The sequence below is a fragment of the Ursus maritimus genome, unplaced genomic scaffold, assembly GCF_017311325.1.
Source record: "Ursus maritimus isolate PB19 unplaced genomic scaffold, ASM1731132v1 scaffold_9, whole genome shotgun sequence".
Lineage (NCBI taxonomy): Eukaryota > Metazoa > Chordata > Mammalia > Carnivora > Ursidae > Ursus > Ursus maritimus.
This window is the reverse complement of record NW_024427107.1, coordinates 10,816,227-10,829,850: the sequence shown is the minus strand read 5'-3', so window position 1 is coordinate 10,829,850 and position 13,624 is coordinate 10,816,227. Positions and strand designations below refer to the sequence as shown.

Genomic DNA, 13,624 nt, shown 5'->3' with positions numbered 1-13,624 from the left:
TCTAATGCACAACCATGAGATTATAAACTGTGGACTTTCTTTTTTAAGATTTATTTATTTATTTGAGAGAGAGAGAGAGAGTGCTGGGGGAGTAGTGGAGGGAGGGAGAAAATTTCAAACAGACTTCACACTGAGTGCAGAGCCCAATACAGGGCTCGATCTCATGACCTGAGCCGAAATTAAGAGTTGGAACTTTAACCAAGTGAGCCACTCAGGTGTCCCAAGTTGTGGACTTTTAACTTTATTAGCGCTCTATTTTTTGTTTGTCTTACTAGTCTAAAAGAAAATCACTTTTCTGAGTCTACACTATCATGGAGATTGCCCTTAAAAACAAACAAAAAAAATCACTGACCTCCAAACATCATCTCTGAGAAACTTTATGTCAGAGAGAACGTGCAGAATATTGAGTTACTCTGTGCTAGTGCAATCCTCTCTTGGTAGACAGTCCACATAATATCTTCACCCCCGAGGTCTTCAAGTGGCTTCAGAAGAGTTTCTAAGGAAGATACATTTTCGACTCTGCAGAATGTATAACACGCACGCTTGCTCACCATGTTAGGAAACACTTTCTCTATTTAAAATAAATAAATAAATAAATATAAAAGAATGTCTCATTGGTAGGCTTTCCATGTGTGATGCAGAAGCAGTGACAGAAGTCACCACCAGCAAGGTCTTGTCCTTAGTCCCAAACACTAAAAGGTACTATTGAAAGGGACTGTAAACTGTGATTTGTACTTAAAAGTCCTTCTAGGTGCTCACTGGCTCCTGGGACGAATGAAATTTGTGAATTCTCCTCTTGAATGCGTAGCTTCAGAGTGGAAAAGATAAAGACACAATCCACAGAGTTCTGAGTGATAACAGAGAGTCCAGCCTTCCAGTGTTGGACACCCTGCATACTTTTGTATCCTTTGCAACTTTATTTTCTGCTCCTAAACATTCTTAATGTCATCATAACTGTGTTGTGAATGCAAGGAAATAAAAATTAATTTTGCCTTCAATATTTTGCAATATTTTTTGCAATTTTTAGACATCCTTCTTTAGGAATTGAGTCTAAAACAAATAGACTTTCTTCTCTCAATAAATAGTACACGATTCTCTTTCTTGGCTCTGGCTTTCTACTCTTGGCTCAGAAATGCCTCAAGTAGGTGATTCCAGAAACCAGCATTACCTTAGTGCTCACAAAGTCTTTAGGAAGCCAAAATGTTCTTGGGAACACACATATTCCTACCACCGTCTACCCACACACACTCAAAACACCCTTCACACTTTTCCTTCTCCAAAACAAAATAAAAATTCCATCATTCTGAAAAGGCACTCCTGTATTTCTGTGGAAATGAAAAAATTTCCCTTAAGAAAATTTTAATAGCAAAGTTTTAAAAATCAACCAGGGAAAACAAAAACATGGATGGACTCATTAATACATTTCCAACACTTAGAAAACCCGTAGAATGTATGCCAAGCATAGACGGATGAAGTCCCTCACTGTAGACTCACTAGTCAGGTAAAAGGAACACTCTCGAAGTTTGTTTGCCTTCAGTGTGATTGATAATAGGGCCCACATCCTGTAACACTTGGCCAACAATAGGTGTTCATCTATCATGGTGAGAAAAGCTTCCTGGCATTCATGTTATGTATTCTTTTCAGAAGTGACAAGTCACTCAGGAAATTTCTGGTTTCTGCCCTTAAACAGATCGTGGAGGAGAAATATCCAATACTCATGGAAACTCTCAGCAGCTAGAGAGCTCAATAGAGTCTCCCTGAAGAGCAAAGAACAGGGGCCCCTGGGTGGCTCAGTCGGTTTAGTGTCTGCCTTTGGCTCAGGTCATGATCCCAGGGTCCTGATATCCAGCCCTGCATCAGGCTCCCTGCTCAGCAGAGAGTCTGCTTCTCCCTCTCCCTCGGTCCCTCCCCTGCTTGTGCTGTCTCTTGCTATCTCTCTCTCTTAAATAAATAAGTAAAATCTTAAAAAAAAAAAAAAAACAGCAAACAACAAACATAGTCAGATATTCTACCAGTATACACACAGTTTCCAACTTACCATTGTTCGACAAGATTTTTCACTGAGACACCTGGGCGGCTCAGTGGGTCGTCTGCCTTTGGCTCAGGTCATGATCCTGGATTCCCCGGATGGAGCCCTGCCTGCATCGGGCTCCCTGCTCAGAGGGAAGTCTGCTTTTCCTTCCGTCCCTCACCCTACTCTTGTGCTCTCTCTCACTCTCTCTCAAATAAATAAATAAAGTCTTTTTTTAAAAAAAATATTTTTTACTATATGATGGTACAAAAGCAGTACACACTCAGGAGAAATTGCTCTTGGAATTTTGAGTTTGAATCATTTCCCAGGCTAGCGATATGCAGTACAATCCTCTCTCGTGATGCTGGGCAGGCTCAGTGGCCGCAGTCACATGATTGTGAGGGTCAACCACGATACACTTACAACCATTCTGTTCTTCACTCTAAGTATAGTATTCAATAAATTGCAGAAGGTATTCAACACTTGATTGGAAAATAGATTTTGTGTTAGATGATTTTGCCCAACGTGGGCTACTGTGTTTGGAGCTCTTTTTAAGGTAGGCTAAGCTGTGATGTTTGGTAGGCTGGGGGGTTAAATGCATTTTTGACTTATTGTGATATAACCCCATCGTAAGTCAAAGATCTGTACTAGGATGCAGTCTATTACTAGGATCTTCCACAGATGTTTAGTAGAAGGTGAGCACCTTATTTCTGAACGCTCCCAACAAATGCCAGCGCAGTGAGCATTTGGTGGGTGGGGACGTTGACAAAATTCCAGTGTTAACATTTTCAGCCTCACGGTGATTCATGCGTGTGAGATTGTAATCTGCAGAGAACTTCTTTCTACATCCAACTAAGATTTTTAGAAGGTAGTAGAAAGATTAGGACACAATAGTTACTTGGCCAACAGAGCAAATGAGCAAATAAATATCCAGTCATTTTGGAGGGGAGGACCAATGTTTTCTCAGTGTTTGGACCTGTGATCGCAGCCCTGTGTGCACTTTGTAGTATGAACCACAGCCACAAAACTCTGTCTATGCATATTTTCTTTCAACTTCTTTAAACAGTGCAAGAAGTTAAAGATTCTTATGAGACAAACTGAAGGAAGATTCTTTATACATGCTTGCAATATTTTTTTTTAATCTTTAACAGCATCATTCTGTCATAATTAGGCAGCAAGTTTTTAAATAGCATATCTTTATTCAGTCTTTCCAGAGCATTAAATTTGATTTATACAGAAACAATTCTCTTTGCATGCATGCAGATTTAATCAGTTTGTATGTTATTTGAATAAATGTTGCAATTGCATTAGTAAGTATGATGGCATAAACAGGTTTGGGAACTAATATACTTGATTCTTGGTTAGCGTATAGCTCAGCTTCTAGAAGTAAAACTGGGCCAGTTTAAAAAATTGTGGGTTTTTTTTTAATTTTAGAGAAGTTTTAAATTTACTAAATTATTGTGAATATAGTACAGAGGGTTGCTACATGCCCCTGACCTACTTCCCCCTATTATCTACATCTTACGTGAGTATGGTATATTTGTCACATATAATTCACTCCTATTGATACATGATTTTTATCTAAAGTCCATACTTTATTTAGATATCCTCAGGTTTCCCCCAATGTCTCCTTTCGGTCCCAGGATACCATGCAGCCTGGCACATTACGTTTCGTTGTCATATCTCCTTAGGCTCCTCTTGGGCTGTGGCAGATTCTCAGATTTTCCTTGTTTTTGACAACTTTGATAGTTTTAAGAAGTATGGTCAGGTATTTTGTAGAATGTCCCTTGACCAGGATTCACCTGATGTTTTTTTCACAATTAGATTGGAGTAATGGGTTTCCAGAAGGAAAACCACAAAGTGCCATTCTTATCAGATCATGCCAAGCGTTCATATTATATCACTTATCCCGGTTGATGGTAACCTTGACCTTGGGGCTGAAGTAGTGTTTGTCAGGTCTCTGCGCTGTAGAGTTACTATTTTGTTTTATTTTAATCCTCCCTTCCCATATTGCATTCTTTGCAAGAAAGTCATTATGTGCAGCCGACATTTAAGGAGTGGGGAGTTATGATTCCCAGGCTTGAAGGTGAGTATCTCCATAAATGATTTGAAATTCTTCTGAATTGGAGACTTGTCTATTCTTTCCCATTTATTTATTTGTTTGTTTATCCATTCATTTACTTTTTTCATTATGGACCCATGGGTATTTATTTTTATACTTTGGGTTATAATCTAATACCATTTTATCTATCTCTTCATCTATCTATCTATCTATCTATCAATCAATCAATCAATCATCTATCAATCATCTCAAAGTGTTCCAGCTTGGCTACTGGGAGCTCTTCCAGTTGGCTTCTGTATCCCTCTAACAAACATCCATGACTGTGTGTGTGTGTGTGTGTGTGTCTGTGTTTGTGTGTCTGCGTATTTGTTGTTTGTTTTTGTATTTTGGACACTTTCTTATTTTCTGTCACTACAAAATACTGCAGGTTCATCTTATACTTTTCTGTTCCTGTCTTAGAATCAGCTCTTTCTCCAAGGAGCCCTGGTTCCTTTTATTAGAGAATGGTATTAGAAACTCAGATCTGGGGCGCCTGGGTGGCTCAGTCGTTAAGCGTCAGCCTTCGGCTCAGGGCGTGATCCCGGCGTTATGGGATTGAGCCCCACATCAGGCTCCTCTGCTATGAGCCTGCTTCTTCCTCTCCCACTCCCCCTGCTTATGTTCCCTCTCTCGCTGGCTGTCTCTATCTCTGTCGAATAAATAAATAAAATCTTAAAAAAAAAAAAAAGAAACTCAGGTGTGGGCACTCAGCAGGCTCACTGCTACTGGGGTTTCACAGCTTCCAGGACCTCTCAGGTGACAGAGCAGGGGGCTATATGCATGAATATTAACCTGTATTTATACACACATCTATAAAGGTTTCTATATGTAGCCATCTGTGTCTATATTAAGCTCAATAATACTTCATACTGGTGTCTTCAACTCCAATCCATTGCCACAGAGCCTTCTGCCCTTGCTTATCTGTAACCTCCCACAACAATAGTGAGAAGCCTGGCCCCACTGTCTACTCTCCATTTACTTTATTGTCCCATTCCAAGCACCATGTATCGCAGTATCAGAATTGGTAACCCATACTCCTGTGGGAGACAATTTTATCCACTGGGATAACAGTTCCTTTTGCCTTTTGTCTGATAAACTACTCATGTCCAAAGTTACTTAGGTCAGCAACTTCTTACCCATGTCCTTATTGAGATTGGTTCATATATTTGCAATACATGAAGATTCTTTTGTCATATTCTTCTTTCCATCTAGGGATTCCCCAACCTCCTAAATATTTTTTTAATTTGCATACATGAAGATTTATTTCGTGTGCCACAAAGTTCTGTAGGTTTTGGCAAAAGCTTAATGTCCTGTATCCACCATTACTGTATCATACAGAATAGATTCACTACCCTAAAAAATTTCTTTTGTTTTACCTATTTAACCACCTCTTCCTCCTGAACACCCAACCATCGGTGTTTATCGTCTATGTAGTTTTCCCTTTTCCAAAATGTTGTATAACTGGAATTACACAGTATATAGTTTTATCTGACTGGCTTCTTTCACTTAGCAATATACATTTTCTCACGGCTTGATAGCTTATTTTTTTATCACTGAATAATATTCCATTGTATGGATATACTAGAGTTTATTTATCCATACACTTATTGAAGGATTTTTTTTTTTTGGTGATTATGAATAAATCCACTACAAACATTTGTGTGCATGTTCTTGGGGGGGCATAAGTTTCATATAAATTGGGTAATTACCTAGGACTGTATCAATACATTGTTTGCTAAGACTGTGTTAATTTTTTAGAAACTGTTAAAATGTCTTCCAAATGTCTTCCATTTTGCATTCCCTCTAGCACTGAATGAAACATCTTGTACATGTTTTTCTTTTGCATATGTATGTCTAATAGTTTCAGCATCATTTGTTCAAAAGATTTTATTTCTCCATTGAATTGCCTTTGCTCTTTTGCCAAGGATCAGTGACCATATTTGTATGAATTTATTTCTGGGCTATCTGTTCTATTCCATTAATCCATGTGTTTTTTCCTTTGCCAATACCACTCTATCTTCATTACTGTAGCTTGATAGTAAGTCTTGAAATCAGGCAGAGTAAGTCGTCCAACTTTGTTCTTCTGCAGTATTCTGTTGACTCTTCTAGGTCCTTTGTTTTCCATGTAAACTTCAGAACCAGTGTTCCTATAGGTTTGAAATGGCTTGCTGAGATTTGATTGGGATTACATTGGATCTATAGATCAAGTTGAGAAGAACTGACATCTTAACAATATTGAGTCTTTCCATCCTTGACCACAGATTATTTAGGTCTCATTGAATTTTTTCTTCAGTATTCTTAGTTTTCTGTATGTAGATCCTGTATATTTCATTACATTTATGCCTAAATATCTCATTCTTGGAATGCTATTATAAGTAACTTTTTTAAGTTTCAAATTCCAATTTTTCACTGCTCATATATAAGAAAGCTTCAGATCCTTCATACTTACTTCACTTGCTTATTATTTCGAAGAGGTTTGTTGTTGTTGAATCTTTGGGATTTTTTCTTCATAGACAATCATGTCACCTGCAAATAGAGACGGTTTTCTTTCTTTCTTTCTTTCTTTCTTTCTTTCTTTCTTTCTTTCTTTCTTAGCTGTATAGTCCTTTATTTCCTTTTATTGTTCTATCGCATTAACTAAGACTTTCAGTATAACATTAAATAAGAGTGGTGAAAAGGGACATCTTTGCCTTGTTTCCAATTTAAGGGGAAAACATCCAGTTTTTCACCATTGAGTGTGATGTTAGCTGAAACATCATACTCAGTGAAACATAGATTTTTAAAATGAAGTTAAGTTCCTTCCTATTACTAGTTTGCTAAAGGTTTTTATCATTAATGGGTTTAGATTTTGTCACATGCCTTTTCTGCATCTATTGATATGATCATATGATTTTTCTTTTTTAGTCTGTTTTTTTCATTGACTATGTTTGACATATAACAGTGTAAATTTAGGGTGCAAAATGTGTTACTTTATTACATCATATATTGCAATATCATTGCCATTGTAGTGATATTTATCACATCACATAATTATAGTACAATATTGCTTCTATTCATTACACTGTGCATTTGATCACTGTGGCTTATTTACTACTTGATACAAGTTTGTACCTTTAACATCAATTTTTATCCCCCTGCCTGCCTTTCTTTAGCCTGGTGAAGTGTTGGATTACATAGATAGATTTCCTAATGTTGAGCTAGCTTTGCATACTTAGAATAAATTCTACTTGTTTGTGATATATAATTCTTGTTATACATCGTTAGATTCAACTTGTAAATATTTTATTGAAGATTTTTGCATTTATCTTTATGAGAATGACTGGCCAGTGGTTTTCTTATAGGGTTTTTAATCTATAGTGGTATTAGGAAATGTAGGGTCTTGTAATGTGGGTTAGGAAATGTTTCCTCTGTTTCTGGAGATATTATGGAGAATTGGTATGATTTCTTCCACAAACGTTTGGTAGAAACTACATGGACCTGGTGAGTCTTTTTTGGAAGGCTGTCAATTATTGGTTAGTCAATTTAATAGATGCAGGATTTTTGAAGACCAAGAGTCATGGTTTTATTCTCATCTTACCCAACACCTCCGTCATGTTTGGTGGATGAAGGCTCCTCCATTCTTGATCCTCTATTAATTAATAATCTCCTGGGGCTCACAAGAAATAACTTTTTCATCGGTCTACCCACAGAAAAGCCGGTCAAGTGGCTCATTGTCAGTTGGCAATTCTGTACCATAACCTCGTGGCATGAAAACTCGCATGAAAATCCACAAACTAGACAGAGCTCTCCGGGAGAGCTTGGAGCTTTACCAAATGGCTCTGTATTCAACTGCTACGGTATAATTCTCCTCTTCAAGCCCAGTTCTTCAGTGTGCCTGAGTTTGGCACTGAGAACAGAGGAGTAAAAAAACACAGGCAAGGGACCCTGACCTCATAATTTGGATTCTGCTCAGGGGAGTCAAGTAAACCCGAAACACACTGAGTGGGGCACACTGGCACCACCTGGGAACTGCTAGAAATGCTGAATCCCAGGCCCTTCCAAGACTCCCTGAATCAGAGTCACATTTTTAAGAAGATCCCTAGGGAGTCCTTTGCATGTTGAAGTTTGCAGAGCCCCACCCTAGATTGTGATAAATGGCGATCATGCTGTGAAAATGTTGCCTGGGTTGAGAAGGATGGATCCACTCTTATAGGCTTATCAGGGCAAATCTCTCTGAGGAGGTTGCCCTTGAGATACTGAAGCGTAGAGCCTTGTTCGTCCGGACCCCTCTCCCTTTAGTTCCTCCACCCCCCCACCCCCTTCCCTGTTGCTCCCCCTGCCCTCCACCCCACCAAATCCAGGCCGACCCCTGCATTTGTGTCACATGCAGTAAGCATCCAAGGAAAGTTCTGATGGAGGGAGGCAAGAAACATAAGCGCCCCAAAAGCTATCTCCCTGTTTCATTTAAAAAGGAAAACATTAATATATAAATATTTATAGTCTTCAACTAAAATACCCCTGGCCTGTGAAAGGGGAAATAAAATATAATACACTTTTTTAAAAGGTTCTGACTTCTGTCTTTTCCGAGAGCACTTTTTTTCTTAAGAAAATAAATCGTAACTGAAAAATTCTATTAGCGTCTATAAATGTAGATGCAGAAAAATGATCAGATTGTTTTAAATTTAAAAACTGCAAGGTAAATATTCTTTCTTGCTTCCTTGTAATAGGCTCTAAACTTCAATGATGTGAGTTTTTCTCTTTTCCTTCAGTTGATCAATGTAATTGAGATTTTTCCCATTTATTGGAGCTGTCATCTTGTGGTCATATAATTATGCTAGAGATATTAAATACGTTTTAGACACAAAATTGTAAATACAGTATAGAAGAACCATGAACTTATTTCCATATCATTAAACTACATTTTACCCATGAGCAAAGTGCATTTTTCATCACTTACAAGAAATATTCTGCCTGCAGTGGTACCTATATTTAACATCCTTAACAGCCCCTTGATCTGACATTGCTATTTGCATTATTTTATCATCAGGGAATAAAGGACAGCAGAGTTGCAAGTATCAATATATATAACTGACCAGTGAGTAAGATTCTAATTATATTCAAAACTGCCATTCTGCCAATTAACGCTTTTTCCGGATGCAAGGTATCATTTTGGGGAAAAATGCACCTAAGTTAAGCTTCCCCCCTGGCATTGCATAAGAAAAGAATAGAAAGAGTAAAAGTTGAAAGTAAGTTCTAATACAACAGCTGTTCTTAGCAGTTACTTTGTTGCAATAAGTTTTTCACACTAAATAATTTTTATTCTGGTGACATTGAGATGTTTGGGGTTCATCAGCTTAGCCATTAAGCAAATCCTACAAAAATTCATCCTTTCCAATGTGCAGAACTTTGCTCCTGTTGGTCTTTCCTTTTGAACCAAAGCTTGATGAGTGTGTCAGTTAGTGTAACTTCTCATACAACACGCTCTGTATAACTGTATGCAAGTAAAAACGTTTATGATACAGAATTTTATTGTTTAAATAGCTCTGTTAGTATATGGATTTAGCCTCAAAATAGACTTTTAGGCTTTATCTGAGGTGATGGTAGTCCTTTTTTCGTGCTCAAATATGTGAATGTTATTATTAAAATTTATGAAATAAAATAATAAAATAACAAATTGAATATTACTTCTAATTTTAAAAAATAGCCCCCTGGCAGATTAAAATATTTATTAACAAGAGTCCAACCAAACAAACTTCTCAGCTAACTATTATTTTCTTTTCCTTTCTTTTATTTTTCTTTTTGCACATAGCACTTTAAAGATCTGGAATGCACGCCCTAGGAGTGCCTGGATGGTATACTCAGATAAGCCTCTGACTCTTGATTTCTGCTCAGGTCATGATTTCAGGGTTGGGAGATGGAGCCCCACCTTGGGCTCCACGATTAGCAGGGAGTCTCTGCTTCGGTTTCTCTCCCTCTCCATCTGCCCCTCCCACTCATGCTCTCTCTCTCTCTAATAAATAAATAAATCTTTACCAAAAAAATGCATTTATTAGAAGGAGTGTGTCCACAGATCAGCAAACAATAAGTCCATATTCCACAGCTACAAAATGGCAAAATGATTATTAAGAGAAAAATTCATGCTCTTGAACTCCTTCAAGATTCATGATAAAAAAAATATTTATTCCATTTCATTTAGAATCAGGTGTTTAACTGCTGCAGGAAAGTGTGCAAAGACATTCTAGAACAGTTTTCAGCAAGAATTAAAACAAAACAAAATACCAAGGCACTAAATTAAATTTAAATTAAAAAGGACACCGCTTTCCTGAGAATTTTTAGACATTTTACTGAAATTATGTTACCCAGATTATGGGCATGAATATTAAGAGCTACTGCTAACTTAATTGAAATCTTATTCTAAGATAGCCTCCCTGTCGGGGCAGGGCCCACATTAGAATTATTATAATCTAACACGGATCCATCACCCTCATGTGGTCGAACCGTTTGTAGACTATGGCCTAAAAGGCGCCCCCTACTGTGCTTTAAGGTCAGCGGCTCCCCAGAGTCCCAGCCATCCACTTCTTCAGGGAGAACAAGAAGGAGAGACACCACTTAATGATTAAGCAGGTGGAAAAAGTTGTCTTCATCAAAAATTGAATGTAATGTGCAGAAACATCTTCTTTCCTGATAAAAGTTCCTGATACCAGCCCTCATAAAACCCATCAAGCATCCATTTAGTGTTTTACTATGAGAGGGAAAGAATACATATTTTTAAGCAAATGATGTCCACTCAGTGCTCATTCCCCACAGCGAATCTGTCTTATACTCCTTGTACTTTTCCTTTTTGTCCAGAGAGTTGTGAAGCATTCACATAATTAATCCAGGAGCCCAGCCTAGACCACAGAAAGACTTGTGCCTTCTCACCTCTCTTGCAGAGCGTTTTGTTTTTCTTTTTCCTTCGGGATAACGTCTGTCACTAACAGGTGAATGGCAATGATTGACAAGTGGGGCAAATATTAAGAAAAGTTTTGATCAAAGTGTTTGAGTTGCTTGTTCTGTGAAAGCATAGTTTTTGTGGCAACATTGGTAGCTTAATGAAAGGAATGTTGCAGGGACCCCGATCCAAATAACTGTGTCGGGTTGCTCATAACTGTTTTTCAGGGCCCAGTGTAAAAAGTTATTTTTGAAACCGTAGGCCCATAGTTAGGGTTTGATAAAATGGTCTCTCTGCTAATGTAGCATCAAGTGCTAGTGTGCTTTATGGGTTACAACAACCTGATACTTCAGAATATTTTGACAGATAGTCTTGAAACTACAAAGTCTCTAGCAATCCTAAAACTTAAAAGGTAAAACCTTGAACACTCAAATTGCTCATTCCCAAGCAGAAATCAAACTATCAGATTACTCTCAGTCACACTTTTTTTTAAAATATGATTTGATTGTGTATTGAATGGTTAAGGTTTACTTGACTGGAAAACCCACACGATTTTTTGTTCAGTTTTTTCACAGTATCTTAGACAAATGGACACTTTTATGAAACTATAGCAAGTATAGTTGACCGTTCAACAATCAAATGTTGTATCTTAGTGTTCATCATATTGCCTTCAGAGGTCAGTTCCCATTTATTTCCACTTTTCAAATATCTTCCTATTTAAAAAGCATTTTTTTATTGCATTATAGTTGACACACAATATCACTTAGCTTCAGGGGTACAACAGAATGAATGGACAAGTCTCTACGTTATGCTGTGCTCACCACAAGCGTAGCTACCATCTGTCACCACTCAATGCCAAAACAGTACTATTGACTGTGCTTTCCCCCCCAACTCTCCCCCCGACTTATTCATTCCATAACTGGAAAACTGTATCTGCCACTTCCTTCACCGTTCACCGTTTTGCCCATCTGCCCCACCTCTGGCAACCATCAATCAGCTCGTTCTCTGTTTTTATCAGTCTGTTTCTGCTTTTGTTTGCTTGTTTTGTTTAAAAAGCATCCTTAGTTCTCCGTGATGCTCACAGCAGTTTCAATCATTGCAGACAGACTCCTAGTTGCAACATTATTTGCCCATTTCAGTCCCGTCGGAAATCACGCTTCCTCCTCTGCAAGTCTATATAGCGGTGAGTTTTTGGTTATGGCAATTAATCCCCCCTGACTTGTATTACAGTATGTCCCCCTGCCCCGTGAGCTTTTTAATCATAGGTACAGTCGTACCTGCCATTATTTCCCCTACGACCGATCATAGTAGCAAGCACAGAGCAAGTGTTCAGTAACGCATTTCCAACTGAATTTCCTACCCAAAGCATTGGTGCTTTAAAGTCAGTCGTTCTAGGTTCTAGCTGCATCTTCCCCAGCAAGCTCTTCCAACTATCCTTTGTTAAAAAGCACATCTAAAAATATCAGTTCACGTACTGGATCAATAGCAGAGGTGCCATGGTTATGATGCAGGCTTGGAGGTCGGGCAGCCTGTGACAAATTCCAGCTGGTCCACTTACTGAAGAGCTGAAGGATCCCCTCACCGAGCCTTTGGTCCTTCCTGGGTGTGATTGTCTCACCGGTTTATTGTGAAGGTTAAACAGGGCTCTGTGCTTAGTATATCAAGGAGGACCAGTAAGTAGTAGATATTATTAATAAAAGAACTTAAGACCACAACTGCCAGAAACAAGAGTGCGGAATGGACGGGGAAGCAAAAGAAAGTGAGGAAATATTTGACCATGAAGCGAGGAAATATTTGACCATGAAGCGAATGCTTAGTCTTTGAGGTCAGACGCTTAAAGAGAAGGATAGATTGAAACCTAAAAAGAAAGAAAAGCAAAATCCCAGTGTACTTAAGGAAAAAGAGGTCTCCCAATATCCTTCCTGATTATTCTTCCAATATCACACACAGCTGGGCCCACCTTACCACATCCTGGTTGGTAGCAACTTTATCAACTTTCCATTAAAGTCAAACTTGACTTGGCACAGTCAATGAGGGACTACCCATGTGCCAAGTGTATGCCTTGTATAACTGACTGGACTGTAATGGCTGAAATTGAGAGACTGGCAAAAGGATCAAGTGGCTCTAAGGATTGCCAAGGATCCAAGATTTGAACAATTACCAGGCACACACAAAGGAACCTATGCAGCTGATCGCTTAGTACAGAGAGTAAGTCAGCCCAAGTGTTACATTTGTGGGCACAGTTGACGGGGACCTTAAACAAAGAATGGGAAGATCCCCAGAGTTCCCATCATTTCTAACCACAGATACAACACTGAGCAGATGCCAAATAATTATGGAGCCCCTTGGTTCTAATTCTTAAAAGAGAGGTCCTCTGCCTTCCTCTACTGACTTTTTCTGTTGCCAGTTCTTATAGCCATATGCTATAGCATAAATCATTCCATTTATCCGTTTGCTCTGTTGTGAGCTGAGTATGGGTAAATACACTCACTTTTTAAAAAAAGATTTTATTTATTTATTTAAGAGAGAGAGAGCACACAAGCAGGGAGAGCAACAGAGGGAGAGGGAGAAGCAGGCTCCCTAATGAGCAGGGAGCCTGACA

The 13,624-nt window shown here is 38.5% G+C and overlaps 1 protein-coding gene and 1 pseudogene across 4 annotated transcripts in view; both read left to right on the top strand.

The window, feature by feature from the left end:
* The window catches only part of TOX (thymocyte selection associated high mobility group box), a 292,833-nt gene that overhangs the window by 220,758 nt on the left and 58,451 nt on the right, over positions 1–13,624 (top strand). The window lies entirely within an intron of this gene.
* Positions 12,814–13,473, top strand: LOC103677492 (annotated as a pseudogene).